Here is a 24740-nt window from a genome sequence, read left to right as displayed (position 1 = left end):
TATCAAGACATCATGAATATGTTCTTTCCATATAGGAAAGTTGGTGCCATCAAACTTGCGGATATTGTAGATGTCCTTCTCACCGCTACTCGAGGCCATAACTGCACTCTAAACGGTCTATGTCACGAAACCCAAAGAACTCTGACAACTTTGCAAAAAATCCGACAGAGTCTCCCCTGTAAATGGAGCAAAATCAGCCAATGAAACGAGTGTTCTCTGACACTAGAAACCAATGGCAAAATGCATAGAAATTCTGGGAAAAATTCGGCAAAGTTTCCCCTGCAAAACCAGCAACTGAACCAGAAACCAGTGATAAAACTGAGCGTAGAAAGCTCATGCGCTGAACATGCGCAATATGACTGTCACTCTGGGCATCAAAAACTGGGCATAAACCGTCTACTAAACCACAATAACTCTGTGAGGCATAAACTGACTCAATGCCTCAGCGGCTAGTGACAGCAATAGATGCAATCCAAACTGTCTAACCACAGTAAACATACATCCTGTATAGTCGATGTCGAATATGGGGTGCTCGAGGGATACTCCAGCTGTACCTAATCCACCAGTGTGTCCTACGCCACGCTCGGATCACACCAGCTTCATAAAACCTCACGCAGGGCCCTCACAAATGGCTATGCAACTATCCAAATACATAAAATAAACCACAATGTATATACATCCACAATAGTCCAGTGTCTCTGACTGCCGTTGCGGTGGTTTGTTTGCTAGCGTGACTCACAACCAGAAGACCTACAATATTAATACATCAATCTGCATGCCAATAGTGCAGAGCCGTCGTATGGCTGCACCTCCCCTAGAACCTGGCAAGCACAGTAAACAGTGCAGATCGAAGCGTATTTGATGATATGTGTACCTGGACTGAAGAATGCTCCCAGAGACGATGATGTAGCCGATCCCGCTAATAGATTTGAAGTAGATCTCAAACATGCACTGAGAAGTTGGGAACAGAGCAGATCTGGAGCCGAACATAGTATGTGTTGTCCTGACAAAAATTTCGAAATAACTCCAAAATGGTGCAGAATTTCACTTAGCCCGTGAGACGCAAAAACGTGCGGAAATGCCGTTTTCCTTCAGCTATCGCGAACAAAATTCCAAAATTTTGCTTTTGTCATATATTTCCTTAATCAGCACTAAAAACGACTGTACTTGCTCACAGGTTTTCCCTTTCCACGCACCTGCAGACCTCCTGCTATGCACACACCTTCTTCCACAATTGAAGTGGGCAAATAAAGGGCAAACCCTTGTGTAGTAGCTCTCTCGTCGGCGTCGACCTTCGAGCTTCCTGCTATGGTAAGCTCCAGATCCCCGACCTACACCGCTGCTACGCCTGCAAACCAGGCTCTGATATCAGTTGTTGGGATCTCCCGGGATGGAGGTGCGTGTGTGTGAGTGCAGGAAGGAGGAGAGGAAGAAGAAGACACACAGTGTCGGTGGAGCTCTCAGTAGTTCAATATGAACCACACTCCTTATTTTATCTATATTACCAAAGAATGATATCCGTTAGTGATGGGTTAGTGAACGGGTTACGGCCACGTGGCCTTTACCCCAACAATTGTAGAATGAATGTTTCAATTCCTTCGTTGTCTTGTTCAAATACCCATTTATCTCTTACTGGTCCAATTTGATAAAAGTCTCCTAATATTATGATATCCACACCTCCAAAATGTTCATTGTGATTGTGTTTTATGGATTTTAGTCGATTGTTAGCAAAGTCGAACAATATTTTTCCTACCATTGATATCTCATCTATAATGATTAATTTCATTTGACTGTATTTTAGTGTTAGCATTTGCAATGCTTCTCTAGAGAGGCTTGTTAGGTTTTTAGTGTTTATAGGTATGTGTAATGTTGAATGAATAGTTGTGCCTCCGATGTTGTGACTTGCTTTTCCAGTGAATGCCATTTTTTAATATCAATGGTTTATCAAAATTGTAATCGATACCTAGTGATTTTTTGTAGAAACGTGCTAATCTTTATTCTAGACAATGTAGTAGGTAGGTTTTTCCAGTTCCTTCACCTCCACCAGTGATGAATATGTTTAGTCGTTGGACTGGGTTGTAACGTTTTTTGGTCAACATCATCATATAGTTTTCTTTATTCGTTATTAAAAGGGACATAACATGTGCATAATATTTGTCACGTAGGCTGTAATGCCTGACCGACTGAACCCCGGACATGGCCATCCGGTCTGCCGTCGGTCACACAGGCATTACAGCCTACGTTGTGTACCAACTATTGGTGACTTTCGGGCCCAAATTCTTAAAGAAAGTCATGATAGTCCAAGTGCGGGTCATCCTGGGATTCAGAAGACCTATGCACTAGTAAAAAAAAATAGTTTTATTGGCCTAGTTTGTTTAAGAACGTCCAGACTTATGTGCTGAAATGCAGTAAGTGCCAGGTCAATAAACATGAACGTCTTAAGGTTAGAGGACTACTCCATCCGCTGGAGATTCCTCAAGGGAAATGAAAAAGCATTTCCATGGATTTCATTACCGGTTTACCCAAGACGAGTCGAGGGAATGACTCGGTGTGGGTGGTAGTGGACAGGTTAACTAAAATGGACAGGTTAACTAAAATGGCAAAGTTTATTGCCACGAAGAAAACTGTAAAAACGCCAGAGTTGGCAAAACTCTTTATTGAACATCTCTACAAGCTATATGGCGTGCCCGCAGATATAGTGTCGGATAGAGATAGAAAGTTCAACAGTCATTTTTTCCAACATTTCTCCCACTAAATGGCCAAGGCGGTGGTGGGAGACTATACTATACAAAGTATATGGTCAGTGAAGAAGAGTAGCATCTTCACGCAATGCCCATCAACTATCGACAGTGTTGGAACTGCTCGGATGAGAGACTTTTTGTGAGTGCATCTATTGTGTTCTCAGTGGTATGTACCTTCACCAAGTCAATACGCTTATCTGCCAGGCAATCTCCTACGAAATGGTAATGCACGTCTATGTGTTTTGTCTTTGCATGAAACATTGGATTCTTTGCCAAGGCAATAGCACTTTGACTATCGCTATGAAGTACTGGCAACTTCTGCTCCAAGCCAAAATCTCTTACTAGACGAGTAAGCCATATAGCTTCCTTGCATGCTTCACTAGCAGCAACATACTCTGCCTCTGTAGTGGAGACTGACGTACAATTCTGAAGAACTTATCTCCAAGAAATAGCAGAACCAGCGAATGTGTAGATCCAACCAGTAGTGGATCACCGATTGTCTACACAGCCTGCATAGTCACTGTCAACGTATCCCACGATGGACAAATCTCCTCGACCATAGCATAACTGTCGATCTGCCGTGCCACTCAAGTATCTGAGAATCGACTTGACAGCATCCCAATGCTTCTTTCCTAGATTCGACATATACCTGCTGACAACTCCCACTGCAAATGCAATGTCCGATCTCATAGCTACCATAGCATACATGAGACTGCCACAAGCTGGCGCATAAGAAATCTTAGCCAGCTGTGCTTTCTCCTCATCAGATTTGGGACAATCATCCTTGCTGAGCTTTAAATAGGCAGGCAATGGAGTACTGATTGGCTTCCCCTCTTCTGCATATTGAAACGCTCAAGCAGTTTATGCACGTACTCCTTGTGAGATAGGTGTAACAACCCTTTCTTACGATCTCAAGTAATATGCATACCTAGTATATGATTGGCATCACCCAAATCTTTCATGTCAAACTGACTGCTTAGCTTCTTCTTTAAGTCAGCAATGTCTTTCTGTGAGTGAATGCCTAGGAATAAGCATGTCATCCGCATACAGGGCAAGCATAATCATTTGTCCATCTCTCGCCTTCTTCACATATAGACATAGATCCTCAGTACTGCGCTTAAATCCTTGGGAATGCATAAATGTATCAAACTTTTGATACCACTGCCTGGGTGCCTGCTTTAGTCCATAAAGACTCTTGCGTAACTTGCACACCAGATGTTCCTTGCCACGTTTAGCATACCCTTCAGGTTGCTCCATATAGATCTCTTCTTCTAGATCTCCATGTAAGAAAGCAGTTTTGACATCCATCTGGACCAATTCCAAATCCTGTGTAGCAACTAATCCAAGCAACATGCGCAGTGTTGCTTGGCGAAAAGATTTCCTCGACATCTATACCATATTCCTACTTGAATCCTTTAGCTACCAAACGAGCCTTGTACTTAGGCTTTGAATCACTGAATGCAAACTTAAACTTGTAAACCCATTTGCATGGTAACGCTTTCTTATCCTTCGGCAACGGAACAAGTTCCCAAGTCTCATTCTTCTCAATGCTAGACAACTCACTTTTCATGGCAAGTTCCACTTAGCATGATCCTTAGCTAGCATAGCCTCTTTGTAACCAAGAAGGCTCACCACCATTTGTCAGCAACACAAAATCAACACCAGGAATAAACCGCTCTGGCGGATGTGAGACTCTCTCAGATCTCCTTGGCTGACTGGTGCTAGCTTGCTCATCATTAGCTCTCATGACAGGAGCCTTAACCACTTGCGGAACAAGAGGCTCTTGAGCTGTCTGCTGAGAGGATAGTGGAGGTGAAACATCAAAGAATAATGTAACTTTCTGAAATTCAACCTCGTTCTCACTGGCTGTCTGTGCATCTTAGTCCAATGAAAGACCACATCACTACTACGGATAATGGATCTGCTCTCTGGATCCCACAAACGATAGCCAAATTGACCATCCAATCCATAGCCAATAAATATGCACTTTCTCGACTTGAAATCTAGCTTAGCACAAAGCTCCTTCGGCATATGTGCATAAGCCTCACAGCCAAAAGTCCTGAGCCTGTCATATGACACTTTATGTCCTACCATAACTCCTCAAGCACTTTAAAGTTCAACGATGCATTCGGAGAACGATTAATGAGATAGACCACTGTGTATAGCACTTCGGCCTAAAATCCTTATGTCAGATTAGCATGTGAAAGCATTGATAGGATCTTTCCTGAATCGTTCGATTCATTCTTTCAGCAACACCGTTTTGGGCTGGGGTATATGGAGCAGTAAACTCCCGCTTGATTCCCCTGCTTGCATAGAAGTCAACAAACTCATGTGAAACATATTCACCACCGTTGTCTGAACGCGGGCACATCAACTATTCAACCTAGCACTACTCAATTGGCACATGTGTATATACAAATTCACTGAACAAAAACGGGCAGCCCTCCGGCCCCGTGAAGGCAACTAGGGCAAGGAAGTCCAAACCTCTGCACTTTCCCCCCCAAGCGCATGTGACGACTCCGATCAAGGCTGTTGGGCATACACCACTGTCGACCTCAATTCTAAGCATATCACCAGCGGTACCAAGAGGCCAGGCACACCTGCTCTGCAACCTCCGTCCAAACGCACTTGTGATGGCTCCTTCACTCGAAGCATTCTAACCTGGAGCCTGTCTAGCTGGAGGATACCAAAAATTTTTCTTATATGCATCTCCCAAAAAAAAGCCTCCCGCTTTTTTGCTTTATTTGTGTTCTTGATTGTTTTTCTTACATGTGGAGGTGTGCTTTTTTTTCCTATGTATGCATGCTCTTTTTCTTGGTCTTCCTCTTTTCGGAACTCGGAATTGGAGGGCAGAGGGGTCCCTATGGGAACCAACCCTTATGCCTGGAATCTTTGCTTTTTATAGCTAGGCCTCCAAGGAAGCCCCATCTTCATCATCATCCACGCCACATGGGCACATGCCTACTCCGTACTCCCCCATGAGGGAGTACGGAGTACCTCGAAACATGGCACCAGGAAGTACAGCAACAATAGCCCAGCAGCGCAGCACGACAGTGTATGGCCACAACAGCCCACGATCGGCAACAACACCAGTAGGCAGCGCCAGAGTACCACCTCGAAACAGCCACCAAAAGGTGGCACCATAACCACCAGCGCGAGCACGAGGAAGAAGTCCATGCACGGAGCAGCCATAGCCAAGCTTGAAGCTTGAGGTGTCTCTTTCTCTTGAGAGAACCTAAATGAGCCCATGAACTTTGCTCTATAGTCTTCCCTTTATGCAAAATTTCATGCATGTGGGATTTTTTGCCACATGGCAGTTGTCCACCCCAACATAAAGTTCTCCAAAACATGGCCATTTTGCCCTTCACTGCGTCCATTTTTGGAGACTGTGCCAAAGCCCATAGGTGACCCTTTCAAGTTGGTAGGCTTCTTGTACACATATTTGAGCACAATCCAGATTCGTGACCCGCCTGCATCCGACCTTCCGATGACCTCCGAAAAAATACCCGAAGGTTGCACCCTGCAAGGGTTGTTCTTCTCCCTTAAGTCCACTTCTCTCAACTTTGAGCTCTTGCCATGCTCTGCTCCCGCCCTCTTCCGGGACATCTTCTTCTCCTGAGCCTCGCCGGACACAGACAACCTTCTCAGTCAGCAGGGCAGCTCGGAGCCTCGAGCTTGGCTCTGTTGATAGACCAGTTCTCTAGGTGCTTCCTTCCCCTATATCGACCATTCCACGGGGGTTGAGTAGCCTCGGAGACCGGACTCACGACTTCTTGCCGGTATTTGATGCCAGGGGCTCAACCCCAGCATCGTCAGGCGATGCTGAGGTGCGAGTGCATGTGGAGTGCAGTTCTTCCAGATCTCTCCTACCACTTCACTCCGCGGTGGCATTCTCCTTCCCACTATGTGGTGGGCCCATGGGGGAGTGGACACCAGAGAGTGCAGAGGTCTTTGTGAGAGACCAGGTGATTGAGTTTTCCCATCACATTGGTAGCCTTGAGGTTTCAGCAGATAGGCTTGCATTGTTTTGGAAGCTGGGCAAATACATGGTGATTCCCCCATTAGAAGGGGAGGATGAGATGGATTCATTTGACGACAGATGCTGGGACTATGCCTATGTATGTATATGTTCATGAGGATGGATTGCCCGAGATGGCATGTGTCGCAGTGGTGAAGGTGGGCTGGGATTCTTCCGCCAAGCCCTATGTGATCATTGGGCTCCCTTGAGGGGGAGAGCTGACACAGATTACTCCCTGTTGAAGCTCCCTTCGAAGGTGGCTCGTATTGCCGTAGACACGGCGCCTTCTTCTTACTCAGTTTCCCCATGAGAGCAGTCTCATGGGATGTGAAGGTCATGGGAGGCCCCCAGTACAGTCGTTACAGGGGTAGACTAAGATAGGAGTTACAAACTGCTTTGGTGGGTGGACAGATAGATGTGCTTATGCTTCAGGAGCACCACCTTAGTGAGAGCAGGACTAGACGGTGTGGATGGTTGCTCAGAGGACAGAGTGATGTATTTTGGTCAGCAGGCTTTGGCACAGCTTGTGCCCAGGGCAGTGTAAGTATTGCTATTGCGAAGTCTTGTCGCCCTCTGATTGTTGACAGAGGTATCATAGTGCTGGGGAGAGCACAGTGGGTTACTTTGCGCATTGGAGAGGACAGAGTGGGCTTTCTTAATGTTTATGCGTCGAATGCGGCTAGTGGCCGAGCAGAGTTCTAGACATTGATTGAGGCCTCCCTTCCCGTGACCCCCCATTGGTGCATGGGGGGAGACTTCAATATGTTAGAGGATGTTGGATATAGACAGGGCGGCAGCTCTACTACAATTCAGGGAGAGGAGTTGGCTGCATGGGAGCGCCTTTGTTTTTGCCTGAGATTGTCAGAAGCTTGGCATGTGGATGAGATTGCACATGTGCCTGGTAGCCTAGCATTTTCTAAATCAAACATAAGGGTTGGGGGAGCCAACCTCTCCCGTCTCGACCGATGGTATGTGGATGAGTGGGTGAGTAGGAGAGGGGAGATGGTTGGGATCTTGCCGGGCACCACCTTCTCGGACCATGCCCCAGTGATCTTACAGCTGGATGACCCAGGACAGGAGAGAGGTACCCAGAGTGTCCAGATTCCCGAGCGCCTGATTGAGGATGATGGCATGAAGGAGAAGGTGGATCTGAAGCCGACTACAGTGGATGCCCGGAGAGGTGGCGAGAGCAGTGCGGCAAGAGGGCTACAGGAGGTCAGCACGGTCTTCAGAGAGGAGGCTCGGGTGAGATTGGCCCAGTTGAGGGAGGATGAGAGGGCACAGAGGAGGAGTCCGGCCTCTCTTCAATAGGAGACCCACCTGGGGAGCATTTGGATAGAGACGCAGCTGACTCAGGCGAGGAGTAGGTGCTTTTGTCATATGAGGGAAGTGGATGTGGTGCTATGACTGGACTTTGATTGATTTGCTTGGTTCGCGACTCGCCTTTCTGCAGAATCTACTTGTTTTTACATTATGGCTTGCTCTTCCCATGAGAAATATGCTTTGGCTCTAAAATAATGATAAGGCTCATGGCTACTCTACTCCCCTTTTCTGAGATTTGCGCATCTCTTGAATTGTTGGCATTTGTTGCTCGCCAAAGCCTGCGCCCATGCTAATTCTTTATCAACTTTGCCATTAATTCATGTTGCCTCATCTGAAGCATAGTCGTGATGAATGCGTCTTGTAAACCATGACACAGTTTCAAGATGTTCCACATTTCTTAAACATAGTTGTAATTTAAAATTACTGTAAACTAAACCAAAAAGTCCTTAATTTATTAGGCTTATAGCACAAGAAGTTTTGGGCATTATCCCTTTGTTAGCGGGTGTCATGTCCTAGTGTCAAGCCCTTGTTTGTGGGTTGGCCACCCTTTCAGTTAGTCACCCCATTTTTGGGCTTTTTATCATTTTTATGATTTTTATTATTTTTAGGCAGCGTAGGTTTTATTGGCCTACTGCCCTACCTGGAGGTTGGCAGCCTATAAATAGGCTGCCATAGGTCGTCATTCCCTCAGTTCATTATTGAGTCCCTTGAGCCCTCACCTACGGGTCACACCCTTGCGAGACCTCTCTCTTGTATGCATCTTCTTGAATAGTGTTCCTGATTATTTCATCTCTTTCCCTCTCTCTAGCGCCCTTGTCTTGTTCATTTCCGCTGCGCCCTCTGACACCCTTCTGGGAAAGAGGCACCCAACGTTCAACATCGTGATCTTCTGCAGAGACGAGGCTGCTCATACCTAGCTAGGTGCGGTGGGGGCAGGGGGCTGCTGCCCCCAACGCACCCAGGTATGCTACACCTCGCTTGCAGAAGCTCATGATGTTGTAATCCGCAAAGTTGGAATTATAGTAGGAAAGTTTCTAAAACTTCTTGTGTATGACTACTAGGCCTCTTACTAATACGTTTTATGGTATTTAAGTCCAAAGTTGATATTTTTTTTGGGTCTCTCCCCTTGGGACCTTGTCAGTGGGAAAGTTTTGTGGTATATCTTACCAGAGACATTTCAATTTTCTAAAGCATTGTAAGGTTCAAGCATCAGACAGCTGTATTCAATTCTCAGGAAAGGTATTACCATTTGTTTCATGTTTTGATCTTTTGTGATAGGGTTTGGCATACCTTCAGCATATATTCAAGGTTCATAGAGACATTAAAGGCGGTAATATTCTACTTACAGAACAAGGGGAGGTGAAGCTTGGTGAGAATCCCTTGTGGCTATTGCTTGAAAATGTTATATACGTGGTTTTCATGTATGCCATAGTCTATGGAACTTTTGAAGCGTACCATGAAAGATACGATTAGATGCTTGCATGCAGGTGACTTTGGGGTTGCTGCTCAGTTGACAAGGAGGCTATCGAAACGTAACACAGTATTCACACTCTTTAAATTCGATAATCACTGTTTCTTGAATGTACTTATGTGTATTGAAATTTTGTATGGCAAATTTTGCTCTCAATTTGCTGCTGCATTCACCTAGCAGATGCAGATTCTGTAGAGCAAGTTGTCTATTTGTGTAAAAACCTTAGGGCTATATTTTTTAAGCTTGTGTTATCTTGTGAGTGTAAGGTGTATTACTACTATGGCCCTTTCATATCTATAAGTCCATCCTATTGGGCACTGAGGATGCTACTGGGGATGTCGTAGTATCTAGTCCATATACTAAGTTCATAGTTAGGTTGTGGATAACTCCCATGAGTATATAACATGCACATTCCAAAAAGGTGAATTTGAACATGATCCTGGATTTATTTAGTTATATATATATATATATATCTATAAGTTGCTCGCACTAACACAAGTACATGAGTACAAATATAACCTCCTGCCTTGTATTGAAGATCATTAAAACCCAAAATATCAGTATAGCCATAGGTATGTGTCAAAAGCCAATGGCTATCTGCGTAGTCTTGTGGATGACTCTTTAATTTTGTAGCTTTCTATAAGGTGAATTTGGGCATGTTCCTGGATTCATTTAGGTATATATGCGGACTCCTCTATCCGAAGGAGGTGCTGGTTGGTAGGCGTTGTTGCTTGGGATAATTTTTTTTCCAATACCTCTCGCTCTCTAGACCTCCATTTCTTACCATTTCACTTGTTCTATGGTTCTGGAGACTAGTCTGCTGAATCATCATACTTGATCCAGCTTCAACTCTGTAAAGCAAGCTCCATGCCATTTAGGTCACCTTTGAGTGGGCTTTCCAGAATGCAATCATGGATGGACAATATGTGAAATAGTGGAGATTGAAGCATGTTGGTGCAATGGCTTGTCATGCTTGCATGAGCTACAAGGCAGCTGTCACGACCCTGTGTTTTTCTCTGGACAAGATGCAGGTGTGCACGGGGACATGGTGGACAGTGTGAATGGCATCAGGTTGGAGTCAAAAAGGGAGCCCATGTGTGGACAACCCCAAGTGTGAAGGGGGGCAAAGAAATTTTAGCTTAAAAGGTTTAAAAACCTTTAAAATCATTTTTAAAGCCCTTCATTAAAGAAAGACGTGGCCCTTATGCTATTTGGGGGCCACGTGTGCTTTTTGGGGAAGAGGAGGGCTGTCAGGTAAAAGAGGCGCCTACCCCTAGATGAGGTGCATGTGCTTTTTGGGGTGGCTGCGTAGAACTGGACTGTATGCTGGCTGCGCACAGGGGATTGCTTGCAGGTCTGTACGACTGTACGACTGTACGGACAGCTGTACGGACAGGACAGAAAACAGGCGCATACAGGCTGCTGTGCGTGGGGAGTTTTCTGAGAAAGAGGCGCATACAGGCAGGGGCTGCAGGGCTGCGTTTCTTGCAGGCGGCTGCAAGACAGCAGGCGCACAGAGCTGGGCGTGCTCTCCCTCTCTTTTCCTTGCCAACAGGTGGGTTGGATTTCAGGCGCAGCATACAGGAGGCTGGACTGTTTGTTGCTTGGGCAGTTTTCAGGGCACCTTTTGATAGGAGAAAAAGCGCATGGCTGCAGGCGCTTTCCTATCTTTTTCTTGGTGCAAAAGCGGAGGACTGGACTGAACAGGGAGCTGGTTTTCCATGAACATAGACATCATGTCGATGGCGTTCAACTGATGGAACTTTCAGCTTCTCTTTGCTTTGGATTCAGGATTGTTTTGGGACAGTTTACGGGCTGTTTTTGTGTGGCTGCAAATTCAGCTATGTGTGCTTGGGTTTTTGGCTACAGGCACAGGTCTTTTGGTTATGTTTCTTGGCATGGGAGTGATGCAAGCTCGCATGGCCGCGTGCTCATGGAGCAGATTGTTTTCTTCCTGCTAGAAAGGAACAGTGGGACCTACAGTATGGGAATCTCTATGTTGCCAGATGTTTCATGAGGGAACAGGTAACTAGATGTATGGGAAACAGGCCTAAGGGTTTCATGTGGAAACAGGTCGTAGGTTTTCTCGAGGAAACATGTTTTTGGGTTTCTCCAGGAGATAGGTCACATGCAGGCAAAGGGTACAGGAATGGACACATGTTTGGTACAGCCTTGCTACTGACAAGACAGGGGACAGGGAATCCATGACAGAGATGGATAGTACCCTTGGATGGTAGAGAGGGTTTGTACAGGTGTGTCGACTGTATGTTATGCTGTGCTGTGATACTCTTCTGAGAGACAGTTTGGGAGTCTGTGTTGTGATACAGGAGCACTGGATGTGTCAGGGTGTGATGCTGTTCATAGTGTGAGAGGCTATGGATGGTTGTGGCAGCCTTGATCATGGGAGAAAGCTTCTGTATGCAGACTCAATGTGAGAGAGTCTTTCGATGTGAACAATGGCTGGACTCGTTTGTGGATGCCGAGTGGACAAGAAGCCAGATGCAGGTTCTTTGCAGGCTTCAGGAGTTCTATTGGGACGGCTGAGTTCCCAGCCTTATATTGTAATCAAAGTTCTTATAATCAATTAAAGAAATACCGCAAGGGGCGCCACTGCGATTTGGGGCCAATCGGTGTCCGTGTACTTTTTGCAGGAGCACTCTAGCTCCCCTTGTTTGTTTTCCTTTTCTAGGTCCTCAATGGTGTTGAAGTGTTTTATGTGCGAGTGTTTGTTTCACCGCCCTTTGTTTTCTGAAGGCCGGTTTACAAGGTTACGTTGCCGGGACACATCGTCGACTTTCTCAAGGAGGCGAGTCTGTGGTTGCTTTGGTCGGGACAATCGCCAACTTTCCTAAGGGGGCGAGCTCGTGGTTGTCTCATGAGAGTCACATCAAAAGCTTCAACATGAGGAAAGTGAAAAAGAAGTGCAGGACACAGTGCAGGATTTTGTGTCTTTGCCTATATTAGGTGAAGAGCAAGAGCTGAAGATGAAGTTCAGGAGAAAAGACACCAAGGACAAGAAGTAGTCGGCCAGGAACAAGAAGCAGTTGAAGTGTTATGGTGCAGGACATGCGTTGAAGGCTATGGCTTTCGACAGTTTGTCACCGATGGTATCTTCATGGAGGCTTCATGGGTTCGGAAGATAGTTTCTTTCTATGTTTAGCAGTGGTGATCTACTATGCTTCATCGAGGACTTGTGCTTATCACTTGGGTGGAGTGCAAGCAGGTTTTGGGTGCCTGAGGATGTATCAGATGAGGCTCAGATGGAAGCAGAGGAACTTGACGAGGTTCTTATTCCTGAGCATATACTGGCACATAAGGAAAGAAATGTACAGGGTAAGGTTTCCCGTCGCTATCCTGTGAAGTTCAAGAGCTGTTCACTGATGGATACGAAGTGGATGGAGGAGGTTCACTGATGGATGCGAAGTGGATGGAGGAGGGTGACTTAGCAGATTCACCTCAGGAGTTGCAGCTTTATCTTGATGCCTATGAGTTGGAGTCGACTCTTGTTACGGCTCATTCAGGTTCAGCAGAGCATAGGTCTGGAGCATTGCCTGATGCTCAAGAGGGGGGTAGCACCTCCGCTCCCTTGTTACAGACAGGCTCAGTTGTTATCTAGGAGTCGCTTGGTGACATCTTTGTATTCACCCGAAGGTACTGAGGCTGACAGTACATCTGCTTATGGGACTTCTATGATATTGTGTACTAGTCACAGGAGATGGTGGTTGAGTATGGTTCACAGTCGCGCGCACCTTGAACTCTAACTGCAACTATGGATAACTCTATGGAGGACATAAGTCTTGCGAGCAGTCCTAGAGTTGGTTTGGTTCATGGAAATATGGATCGAACTCTATTTGTGCATGTATGCATACACTTTTTGAGGTAGAGGTATTTTTGTATTCTGGTGCCATTGGATCCTGGTACCATTGAGAATACATTGGGAAATACTCTGCATTGTGTCATGTGCTGCATGTATGTTGGTATGATACATCAAGTGCTTTATTATGTTCATGGATGCACCACTGGGTGTGACTCCTGCGGGATGACCATGACACATATGTGGGAAAGTACTTACTGGATGTAGTGTTTGGATGCATTGAGTGCTTGCATATGCTCATGTTTTACCTTCAGTCGTGGGTCCTGCGGGATGCCCATGGGCGTAAGGCTTGCGAGCAGCCCTTAGACTGTTACTTTGGAGTAAGTAGAGCATTTTGAGGAGCATATTGTTTGCGAATGCATATGTGTGACATGCATATGTGTGTCATATGTAGAATGATGCATGGTTTTTATTTTGGCTAACACAAATAACGTGTTTCCATTTGGTTTTAGACTTTTGCTGTAGGTTCTGAAGGAACAAGCAAGAGGACAGTGTGGCTTATTGTGCAGGGTGATTGTTCTATCATCCAGATGCATTGGAAGGCCATTGTTTTTGCCATATGGGGTATCTTTGCTCATGAGATGCTTTACTGTGCCATTGAGTGCAATCGAGGACGCTTGCCATTTTTCAAGAGGGGGGTATGTCACGACCCTGTGTTTTTCTCTGGACAAGATGCAGGTGTGCACGGGGACATGGTGGACAGTGTGAATGGCATCAGGTTGGAGTCAAAAAGGGAGCCCATGTGTGGACAACCCCAAGTGTGAAGGGGGGCAAAGAAATTTTAGCTTAAAAGGTTTAAAAACCTTTAAAATCATTTTTAAAGCCCTTCATTAAAGAAAGACGTGGCCCTTATGCTATTTGGGGGCCACGTGTGCTTTTTGGGGAAGAGGAGGGCTGTCAGGTAAAAGAGGCGCCTACCCCTAGATGAGGCGCATGTGCTTTTTGGGGTGGCTGCGTAGAACTGGACTGTATGCTGGCTGCGCACAGGGGATTGCTTGCAGGTCTGTACGACTGTACGGACAGCTGTACGGACAGGACAGAAAACAGGCGCATACAGGCTGCTGTGCGTGGGGAGTTTTCTGAAAAAGAGGCGCATACAGGCAGGGGCTGCAGGGCTGCGTTTCTTGCAGGCGGCTGCAAGACAGCAGGCGCACAGAGCTGGGCGTGCTCTCTCTCTCTTTTCCTTGCCAACAGGTGGGCTGGATTTCAGGCGCAGCATACAGGAGGCTGGACTGTTTGTTGCTTGGGCAGTTTTCAGGGCACCTTTTGATAGGAGAAAAAGCGCATGGCTGCAGGCGCTTTTCTATCTTTTTCTTGGTGCAAAAGCGGAGGACTGGACTGAACAGGGAGCTGGTTTTCCATGAACATAGACATCATGTCGATGGCGTTCAACTGATGGAACTTTCAGCTTCTCTTTGCTTTGGATTCAGGACTGTTTTGGGACAGTTTACGGGCTGTTTTTGTGTTGCTGCAAATTCAGCTATGTGTGCTTGGGTTTTTGGCTACAGGTACAGGTCTTTTGGTTATGTTTCTTGGCATGGGAGTGATGCAAGCTCGCATGGCCGCGTGCTCATGGAGCAGATTGTTTTCTTCCTGCTAGAAAGGAACAGTGGGACCTACAGTATGGGAATCTCTATGTTGCCAGATGTTTCATGAGGGAACAGGTAACTAGATGTATGGGAAACAGGCCTAAGGGTTTCATGTGGAAACAGGTCGTAGGTTTTCTCGAGGAAACATGTTTTTGGGTTTCTCCAGGAGATAGGTCACATGCAGGCAAAGGGTACAGGAATGGACACATGTTTGGTACAGCCTTGCTACTGACAAGACAGGGGACAGGGAATCCATGACAGAGATGGATAGTACCCTTGGATGGTAGAGAGGGTTTGTACAGGTGTGTCGACTGTATGTTATGCTGTGCTGTGATACTCTTCTGAGAGACAGTTTGGGAGTCTGTGTTGTGATACAGGAGCACTGGATGTGTCAGGGTGTGATGCTGTTCATAGTGTGAGAGGCTATGGATGGTTGTGGCCGCCTTGATCATGGGAGAAAGCTTCTGTATGCAGACTCAATGTGAGAGAGTCTTTCGATGTGAACAATGGCTGGACTCGTTTGTGGATGCCGAGTGGACAAGAAGCCAGATGCAGGTTCTTTGCAGGCTTCAGGAGTTCTATTGGGACGGCTGAGTTCCCAGCCTTATATTGTAATCAAAGCTCTTATAATCAATTAAAGAAATACCGCAAGGGGCGCCACTGCGATTTGGGGCCAATCGGTGTCCGTGTACTTTTTGCAGGAGCACTCTAGCTCCCCTTGTTTGTTTTCCTTTTCTAGATCCTCAATGGTGTTGAAGTGTTTTATGTGCAAATGTTTGTTCCACCGCCCTTTGCATTCTGAAGGCCGGTTTTCAGCAGCAAGGAAGCACAAGGTTTGCTTGCAGCGCAGAAGTATTATGTATGTACCGCATGGACTTGGGACATGGTCACCGGTGAGGAGTATTTAAGTGCGAGTGTTGTTGTGCAAGTCTTTTTCTAATTTTATTTCATCAAAATGTACAAAAATTCAGCAAAGTGCCGTCGCCAAATAAAACATCTCAGCTCTTGGCTGGATCACCGCCGGTTAAACAGATACAACATCTCAGCTCTTTGGCTGGATTCAAGAATAAACGTATCAAGTACATATGTTCAGCTAATGGCTGGAACCAAAATAAAAGAAGCTGATAATGGGTCTTGGCTGGATTCCAGAATAAACGGTATCAAGTACATATGCTTAGCTCATGGCTAGAACCACTGAAGAAAAAGCCAATCACGGCTGTAGGGGGGATGGAGGCAAAGAGGACCACTGCGGGCTACCTAATGAAGGCTGAAAAAGATACCACAAAAACTATGCTCTCTACGTGTGTTGCGATCTAGATGATCCCGTTTCTGGTCACATGCTCCTTCTGCAAAGCAAATGAATGAGCTCTCCTTCAAACGCTACTCGAACCTATGAGGTGGTGGAGAGCGTGCGCTTGAAAATTTGCGAGCAAGTCTCCTTTAAAAACTGCCACCCCAGCAGGCTCCCTATAATAATCCATATCTCTCATTAAGGGTCACTAGTCTTTGTATTCAGACATTCAAAGATCAAGGAAAGGATTTCTCTTTTGTTTAGATTGCTCAATCAATGGATTTGTAGGATGAACTCTTGCAAAAGAGGTGCAAGAGGGGTTTGAGAGTGTGGTGACCGGTGACCCATCTCTGAGAATTTGAAAACCTTGCACGTGCACAATCACCAGAGAAACAAGGAGATGCGAAGGATCTTGCCCATGTGCATACAAGCCTTGCACATGATCCAGCCACATGATCCGGCCATACAAAATCGTGGCATCACATACCTCGATGCATGCTCCATCATGAGCCCACAGCTGCCGATTGCCTAGTGAATGCTCTACACAACTACCTCTTTTTGCATAACTAATGCCCCCTTCATATAGTAAAAGGCCTAGGGCACCTTTTAAAACAACTTACTCTATAAATAGAGCTTCAACCACACATCATCGTGAACCAACTTTAGCTCATCTTTGCTTGCCTTGTAGTAGTAGGACTTCTCTATCCCACTGGCCAGGCTTGCCACCTGTCAGGTGTGCACATATATATGGACTCTATTAATAGAAAGAATCAATATCTTTTTTATTGCGTGGACAACAGCACCATTGTCGGTGCTTCTCGAGCAAAAAGGTACGGTTCTCTTGTAGGCCTTCTTTGTCATCAGTAAGGTGCACGGTTTTGCAGCCGTGTCTAAGGAGGAAGAGAAGAGGGGCAAGAAAGTGGTTGATGATGACAGTGATAGTGATGATTCATTCATGCACGAGTGGATGGTAAGGAAGATGCCCAAAGGGGATCGATGTGTGAACTATACTACGAGGTTTGTGAGCACCTCAGACGGAGGGGGCTTGGAAGCTTTGACTGGACAGGAGTCCGGTGTTACGAACAAGGGAAAACGGAAGGAGAAGACTTGCCATCCGTATGGCAAGATTGGACATTTCAGGAGGAAGCGTCCGGCTGTTGATTTTGAGCAGCAAGGGGTGTACAGGGTGGTAGACTCCAGGGCTATGGATCATTATCTGTCTTCTTCATCGAGTGTTGCGGATCTTAGTCTTGGAGTGCATGATCAGCATGTACCGGATGAGGGAGATATTGCGGTTGCTCAGAGAACAAATGGTGAGTGGCTACAAGAATGTTCGCATGTCAACTATGGGTTGATGTCACATGCGTTGGAGGATAGAGGTTTTACTCAGGTGTTTCCTTAGGATGGGGGACAGAGTACTAGAGTATGGTTGAACACCTATAGCATGATAGTGATAGGATGCATGGGTCGGGAGATGCATAGCTTTGATCCACATGTACGTTTGAACACCTATAGCATGATAGTGACAGGATGCATGGGTCGGGAGATGCATAGCTCTGAGCCACATATACGTTTGTGGTCGTATCTAGTTTTTTTTTCCATTTATCCATGATGCATAGAGACATGGATACTTGTAATTGGATTTGTCTCTTAGGCCATGGTGGCCTTCAGTAGATGTTAATATAATCTTTCTTTCTTTCTCTCTCTAAATCTGATTGGAAAATTTTAAAATCTTTTTAAGGCTCCCATGGATTTAATCTTTGGCTCACACACACACTCTCTTTCTAGGCCATCGTCCACTTTTCTTATGTTTATTGTGTAATTTTATTAAGCATTCTTGGTGATTTGTTTTGCTCTTGCAATTTTGTGTTTTAATCGTGTTACTTTTTACTTTTATGTTTTGGATTTGTTTGTTTGCTTGTGTGTGTGTGTGTGTGTGTGTGTGTGTGTCTTTCTCCTCTCTTCATCTTGATTGTTAAGCTCAGGCCTTATGATGGTATATATATAGAAGGCATTACATGTGCACATGGGTTTTTGTTTTGAGTTTGTGGTCTCTTTTTTTGTTCATTCAAGGAAACGTAAAGATAACATTTGTTCTCTTTGTTCTTTTGTGATCGAGGGAATTGTGGGTCTTAACTATGTGCTTGCATAAATTATTGCTCATGGAGTTTGGTGGTGTGGATGGTTTCTGACCTTCTTTATGCCGCAATTTAGAAGTTTTTTGTTTTCTGTGTTAAAAATCTTTATTTTCTTTGCAGTCAATTGGGACACGCCATCGGATGGCACCAGAAGTTATTCAAGGAACCCGGTACGATGGGAAGGTTAGGGATTGGGAGCTGTACTATTGGTTCATGCATTGCTTTTATCAGGTTAAGAAGACATCATTCACTATCTTGGTAAGAAACACAGTCTCTGCTATATTTGAATGCAGGTTGATGTGTGGTCCCTCGGAATCTCTGCAATTGAGATGGCTGAGGTCAGATATTTGCTTCTCATGTCACCTTAACGAGTCATTCCATGTTGCACTATAAAGTGTCTTGTTATGGGCACTACTGCGAAATGATGATTATTTTTCGGTTTTGCTTTCTGTAGGGATTGCCTCCAAGGTACAATGTGCATCCTCTGAGGGTAGGTTGGTCATTTATTTAATTTTGCAATGTAATTTTGCTGGCATCGAAGTCATGATGCCATTTTTTTCCCGAAATTAACAAAAGTGCCCTTTTTTGATGGATCTTAATGTAAAGCATCTTATGTTGGGTCTTCATGTTGAAGGGAAGACAGTATAGGAGGAGGTGGGGAGTTTTGATAGAAATGCTTTTATTTATACACACAAATTTGAACTATCAAGAGCAACAGACAAAGCAGCCCAAATTAGAAAAGCTGGGCAATAGTAAGGGTGGAAGATACTTATCAATTTATGATTTCCAGTGGAGGATATTGTTGAAATATCTGGTAAAGGGGTTGAAGTGTGCAAAGAGGAAATGGAGGATGCACAGAAAGATTAAAAGAATTGATTTGATGCAAACATTTACACTAACCTTTGTCTAATGAGCATGATGATGATACTTAAGAGTTAGGTCTTGTTGAGATGAATTCAACACCTAAGATTAGAGAGACAAATTCAAAGCATAAGGGTGGAGAGAGAATAAATATTAAGCTTGGTCAACTAATGAGAGGTTGGTTATGTGTGAGATGAGCTTTTCATGAGATGAAATCTTATCCTGGCCTTAAGGCCCAGTAGGCATCTTGTAGACAGTTTTGTTCACTACATCTCAGCCCCTTACCTTCAACATTCGACTTGGTTCTCAAATTCATATTGTTTTCCTTATCAGTTCAATATCGTGAGTCTTTGTCGCATCATTTTTTTCATCTCATCTTTGTAGCCATTGGCTACCTATGTGGCCTAAGTTTGTGTTGACAAATTAGAGGCCTCAATACTTCCATTTTCTATATGCAGCTGTTCTTGTTTATACTTGCAAGGTCGGTCATATCTTCAATCATGCACATCTAGGTTTATGCACTTAAGTGCATGCAGATAGTCTGCAGTCTAACCACAACCTAATCCCCTAGTTTGTTACCTAATTGTTGGCTGTAAACTTTGTGTACAGGTACTTTTCATGATCTTGAGGGAGCCTGCACCCATGCTGGCAGATAAGGAGAAATGGTATGCATCAGTCTTCTTGGTGTAGATGAAAACATTAGGGTCTTTCTTGAATGGTCTAAGAAATGTTAAGCTGGCATACCAACTTTTGAAGTACAAGACAAAGTTTAAACTGGCATACCAATTTTTAAAGTACAAGAGAAAGTTTTGGCAAGATCCCATTTTCCACTGGTTATCAGGCCTTGCACACCCCAACCTTTATACAAGAAGGCTACTTATTAAATCTGTCATAGTGTCAAGCTCCATGTGGAGAGTTGTGTAATGAAATCTCTATGTTTGCTTCTTGAAACCTCACCGTCAAAGGTAGGGGTGCAAGGGGATTATTGTTGACTCTTGAGTGCTTGTTGTGTTTGGTTAATAATGTATTACAACAGTTTTTGATGGGTACAAAATTTGCAGTCTCTATGCTGAATAACAGCTGTCCTAATCCAAGCTTATTAGTTTGATGTCCAGCTCATATAATGTATTAGTCTTTATGCTGCAATCAAAATGTACTTAAGAGTGCCCATCTAGAGTATTGCAAGTGTATTGCCAGGAGTTCTTGGCCAAATGTTTTTCATTAATTACTCTCATCCTAATTACTCTGAGGGAATGTGTATTTATGTTTCCTTATTTTTTATGAAGGTTATTTCTAGCATAATTCTTTCGTATGTCAGACATACGACATACCCATATGGGTATGAAAGTATGTTTGAAGTATGGTATTTTCTCATCATCTGAAACATACGCAAGCCCTCATAAGAAGTTTTAGACAAAATTCCCAATGTAATTCCTGCTTTACTGATTATTACGACATCACGAGCTTCTGCAGGGGAGGCACCACGTACCTAGCTAGGGGTGGGGGGACCGGCAGTCCCCTGCCCTCAAACGCACCTAGCTAGGTATGCGGTGCCTCGTCTACAGAAGCTCATGATGTTGAATACTACAAGGAAAAACCAAGGGAAAGTGACCTTTTCCCCATAAGGAAAAATGAGTTGTGCCTTATTTTCTGAGTAATTTTTTAGAGGGTGTACATAAAATTATTCTAAACACATGAGAAGTTAAGCACATTTATATTGATTGAGGGCAAGTATGTTATTTTTTTTCATACGCATTCATACACCATATGTTGAATACATCTACATGGTGAAACATACGAGTATGAAAAAAACTATGATTTATAGATAAGATTCTTCTGACTTCCTGATGGCATATATAAAGCAACGCATCATTGTACAAGATTAAATGTCTGTTGTATCCGTGATGATTGACTTATTATCAAAATAAATATTTACTCCATTTCCTTATCACCAATAGAAAAACTACAATTTGAATTCAGGCAAATTACTGCCTAATATTGTGCCTTTTTAATGAATCGGCTAAATTTCAGGTCATTGATTTTCCATGAGTTTGTCACAAAATGTTTAACAAAAGAAACCAGGCTGCGTCCTTCTGCAACAACAGACATGCTTAAAGTGAGTGAAAAGCTTGGGTTGATTGTTTTGGGTATAGTTTATATCACTCGTGTCTGGTTTCGTTCCAGAATAGAATCAAGAAGTAAAAGCAGATTAATATGCACATGTAAGTGGTCATGAGCTTGTGTGTGAAATTAATGGTTTTGTTGGTTATGCTTGACTTACAGCACAAATTTATAGAAAGATACAACGTTACTGCTAGCTGTATGGCCCCAAGGATTGAGAAAGCAAGGTTAATCAGGCTGGAATCTGAATCTGTACCGCATGGTATCCAGCAGGAGCCGGAAATCACTGCAACAGGAGGCGAAATGAGCTTAAAGCAGGTACTACAGAAATACAGAAATGTGAAGAGCTTTTTGCAATCAAGAGAGTAGAAGGGTGAAAGCCTTTTTGTTGTTTTATTTACCCCATATGTTTGACTCAACAGCTATGGTCTTGGGAAAAAGGGGGAACGTTGAAAATGGGTGAGGCGCATGCGGGTACCTTTCTCGTGAAAACAGAGAAAGTTATGCCTTCAGAATCCTTCAGAAAGGGTTCGCCTTTGGAAGGAGAAGGAACAGGCGTCTCCAATGAAGAAGGTGAGAGAGCTCCCTCCTTGCTGTGCCCATGTGGTTTTTCCACGTGTTGTACCGAGGAAAGTTGTTGTGCATCAGATTCAGGTGAATTGAGCACCATGGTTGTGCATCTGGAAGATTTAAGCAGTCAAAGCGGACGAGCGAGGAGCATCGTTGAAGCTTGCCATGGATTCTTTGGATGCTAATCTTGAGAGGCAGGATTCTGTGCCTCAACAAGACGGTGATTTAAAGCTTGCCATGGATGCTAATCTTGAGAGGCAGGATTCTGTGCCTCAACAAGACGGTGATTTAAAGTTTGATCTCTCACTCCTCATTTGAGTCCATATTTTTGTGTGCAAGATATGCAATGGAGTTGAGAGTGCGAGTGCGAGTGCGAGTGCGAGTGCGAGTGCGAGTGCGAGTGCGAGTGCGGGGGCGGGGGCGGGGGCGGGTGGGGGCGGGGGCGGGCTGCGAGTGTGAGTGGGTGTGGGTGTGGGTGTGGGTGTTGGAGAGAGAGAGAGAGAGAGAGAGAGAGAGAGAACAGTGGTTTTACACAAAAAAAAAAAGTGTGTGGAGTGCGTGTATGAGAGCATATCTTGATACAGAGTTCTACACCCACTATCGGGCTTTGATGGTGTTAGTAGGGATGCTGTAGTATCTAGTCCATACTATGCATAATGGAGTTGATAGTTATATAGTCTTGTGGATGACTACCATGAGTATATAACATGCACGTTCCTAAAAGGTGAATTTGGCATGATCTTGGATTCATCTAGGCGTATGTTTTGCATGTCATGGTAGGTGAATTTGTCGACACTGAATTATTGGAGTTTGACTGCAGAGGCATGAGCTCTTTAACGGGGCAATCCTCTCATCAGAGGCCTTGTCGCCCCCTGAATTAGTGTCGAATTTAAGCCATCCAAAACCTCGCTCTCAACCGTCATCGCTCGTTTAACTCAACAGCTCTAGCAGTGGACTCAATCAGAAAGGATCAATGGAAGGTGGAGAAACCTATGCTTCTATGGCGACTCCAAGAGGCACACTAGCAAGCGGTCTCGCCAAGGATTTTCCTTGCAAGATAAGGTGAAAAATTACTATGTTTGACGGCTGCCTTGATGCATGATACTCTCTTGTAGTGAGCACTTAATCTAACCCACTATTGGGCACTGATGATGTCGTAGTATCTAGTCCATACTATGCATAACGGTGTTGATAGTTATGTAGTCTTGTGGATAACTACCATGAGTATATAACATGCATGTTCCTAAAAGGTGAACATGGGCATGATACTGGATTCATCTAGGTATATATTAAATTTATATTTTTTGTGGTTGGTAGTTGCTTTCGATATATGCCTGTTCCCATTCCTTTCCTAAAAGCAACAGACATCTATCCGCTCGCTCTGATCTCAAATGGCATCTTTAGAGGAGAGGAAAAGGGAGGTGATGGAAATACAGTAGCAATGGAGGCTATTCAAGAGCTTTACAATGGTGGAGGCTTGGGAGATGCACCACAAAAACGGGGAAGAAAACCCCAAGCGAGTGAGGTATGTGAAGTACATCAACGTTTACTGGAGCGTATCACGTCATTGCTTATAATATCTTGCTAATATGTTAAGTACATCAACGTTTACTGGAGCGTATCACATCATTGCTTATGATATCTTGGTGTATTGCACATGATTTCCTCACTCTAGCTGCCGCTTCCTACAGTGTCCACAAACGCTTATCAACGAGTACAACGTTAGCTCGAGCCTTGGCGTACCATAAACTGTAAGTTGACGAAGTGCTAGGAATGTGTGAATATGATGCCCTTGTCTTTTCAGATTGTGGGTTGATGGATGCATGTGTGGTAATTCCGTTACAGTTGTTATGAGGAAATGCCTTTGCAAGGTTGGCAAGCAGGAGACGAAGCGCAAAAGATTCACAGATACATTGAGAACGATCCTCCGTCTTTGAACATCAGAGGAGAGCTGATATCAGAAATTATATACGTATGATCAAATTGGCCTGGCTGCGGGGGTAGGGAGCTCACTAGGAAGTGGTTGCTCTATGAAAAGAGCTGATGCTCAAGTAGCAATTTTACATTTATCATCAAATGCTAGACCTTAATCGAGCACGGCAGATCTTAATCGAGCGTGCCTACACAATTGGAGCAGTTGCATTGAGATTGACTAGCCCTGATTTTGAATGAAGATATTTTTGAGTGAAATGCAAGTTATTAGTAACGTTGAATGAGCAAGAAGGTGCATGCACCTGTACGTGTGTGTGCATGTATTTGTGCACATATAGAGGGAGATGGGAGATACAGAAAAAGTGAACGTGTGCATGTGCAGATGCACATGCATGACACACAACACACACACACACATCGAATTTACATAGCTCAGTTGACATTTTGTAATTTGTTGCTATGAAGAACTTGATTAATCACGTGCAAGTTGGGTAGAGAATCTGTAATTTCAATATGATCCATGTGCAAGGTGGGACTATGACATGAAATGGTATTTTTACTTCTATTTACCATCACAAATGCTAGTCATAAATAGAGGTGCAAGGAATAGTTCTCTCTTCTTAAATGAGGAAGGGCGACTTAGGCTTTCCAGACATTCCTATCGATCATACACGGAAACGGTGCAAATGTAATCACATCCTTTTCAATCACCAACTACTTTTAAATTGTTATGTGAGTTCAAAGCTTGGCACCTTGAGTATGTGAGTGCCCTTTATTGGAACTTTAATCAAATTCCTGTTTGAATGTAAAA

At 44.4% G+C, this 24740-nt stretch overlaps 1 pseudogene across 1 annotated transcript; it reads left to right on the top strand.

Moving 5' to 3' along the window:
* The first annotated feature begins 6180 nt into the window (after positions 1-6180).
* On the top strand, positions 6181-24187 carry LOC147617980 (serine/threonine-protein kinase 1-like; annotated as a pseudogene). The gene is made up of 14 exons (XR_015262284.1): positions 6181-6706; positions 9361-9451; positions 9570-9622; positions 18566-18628; positions 18739-18783; positions 18900-18935; positions 19916-19971; positions 21338-21422; positions 21590-21745; positions 21850-22000; positions 22076-22280; positions 22818-23059; positions 23315-23522; positions 23689-24187. The product of XR_015262284.1 is annotated as a serine/threonine-protein kinase 1-like (transcript).
* The last annotated feature ends 553 nt before the right edge of the window (positions 24188-24740 follow it).

The sequence above is a fragment of the Cibotium barometz genome, chromosome 36, assembly GCF_041138505.1.
Source record: "Cibotium barometz isolate CiBa-2024 chromosome 36, ASM4113850v1, whole genome shotgun sequence".
Classification (NCBI taxonomy): domain Eukaryota; kingdom Viridiplantae; phylum Streptophyta; class Polypodiopsida; order Cyatheales; family Cibotiaceae; genus Cibotium; species Cibotium barometz.
This window is presented reverse-complemented; position numbering and strand designations above follow the sequence as displayed.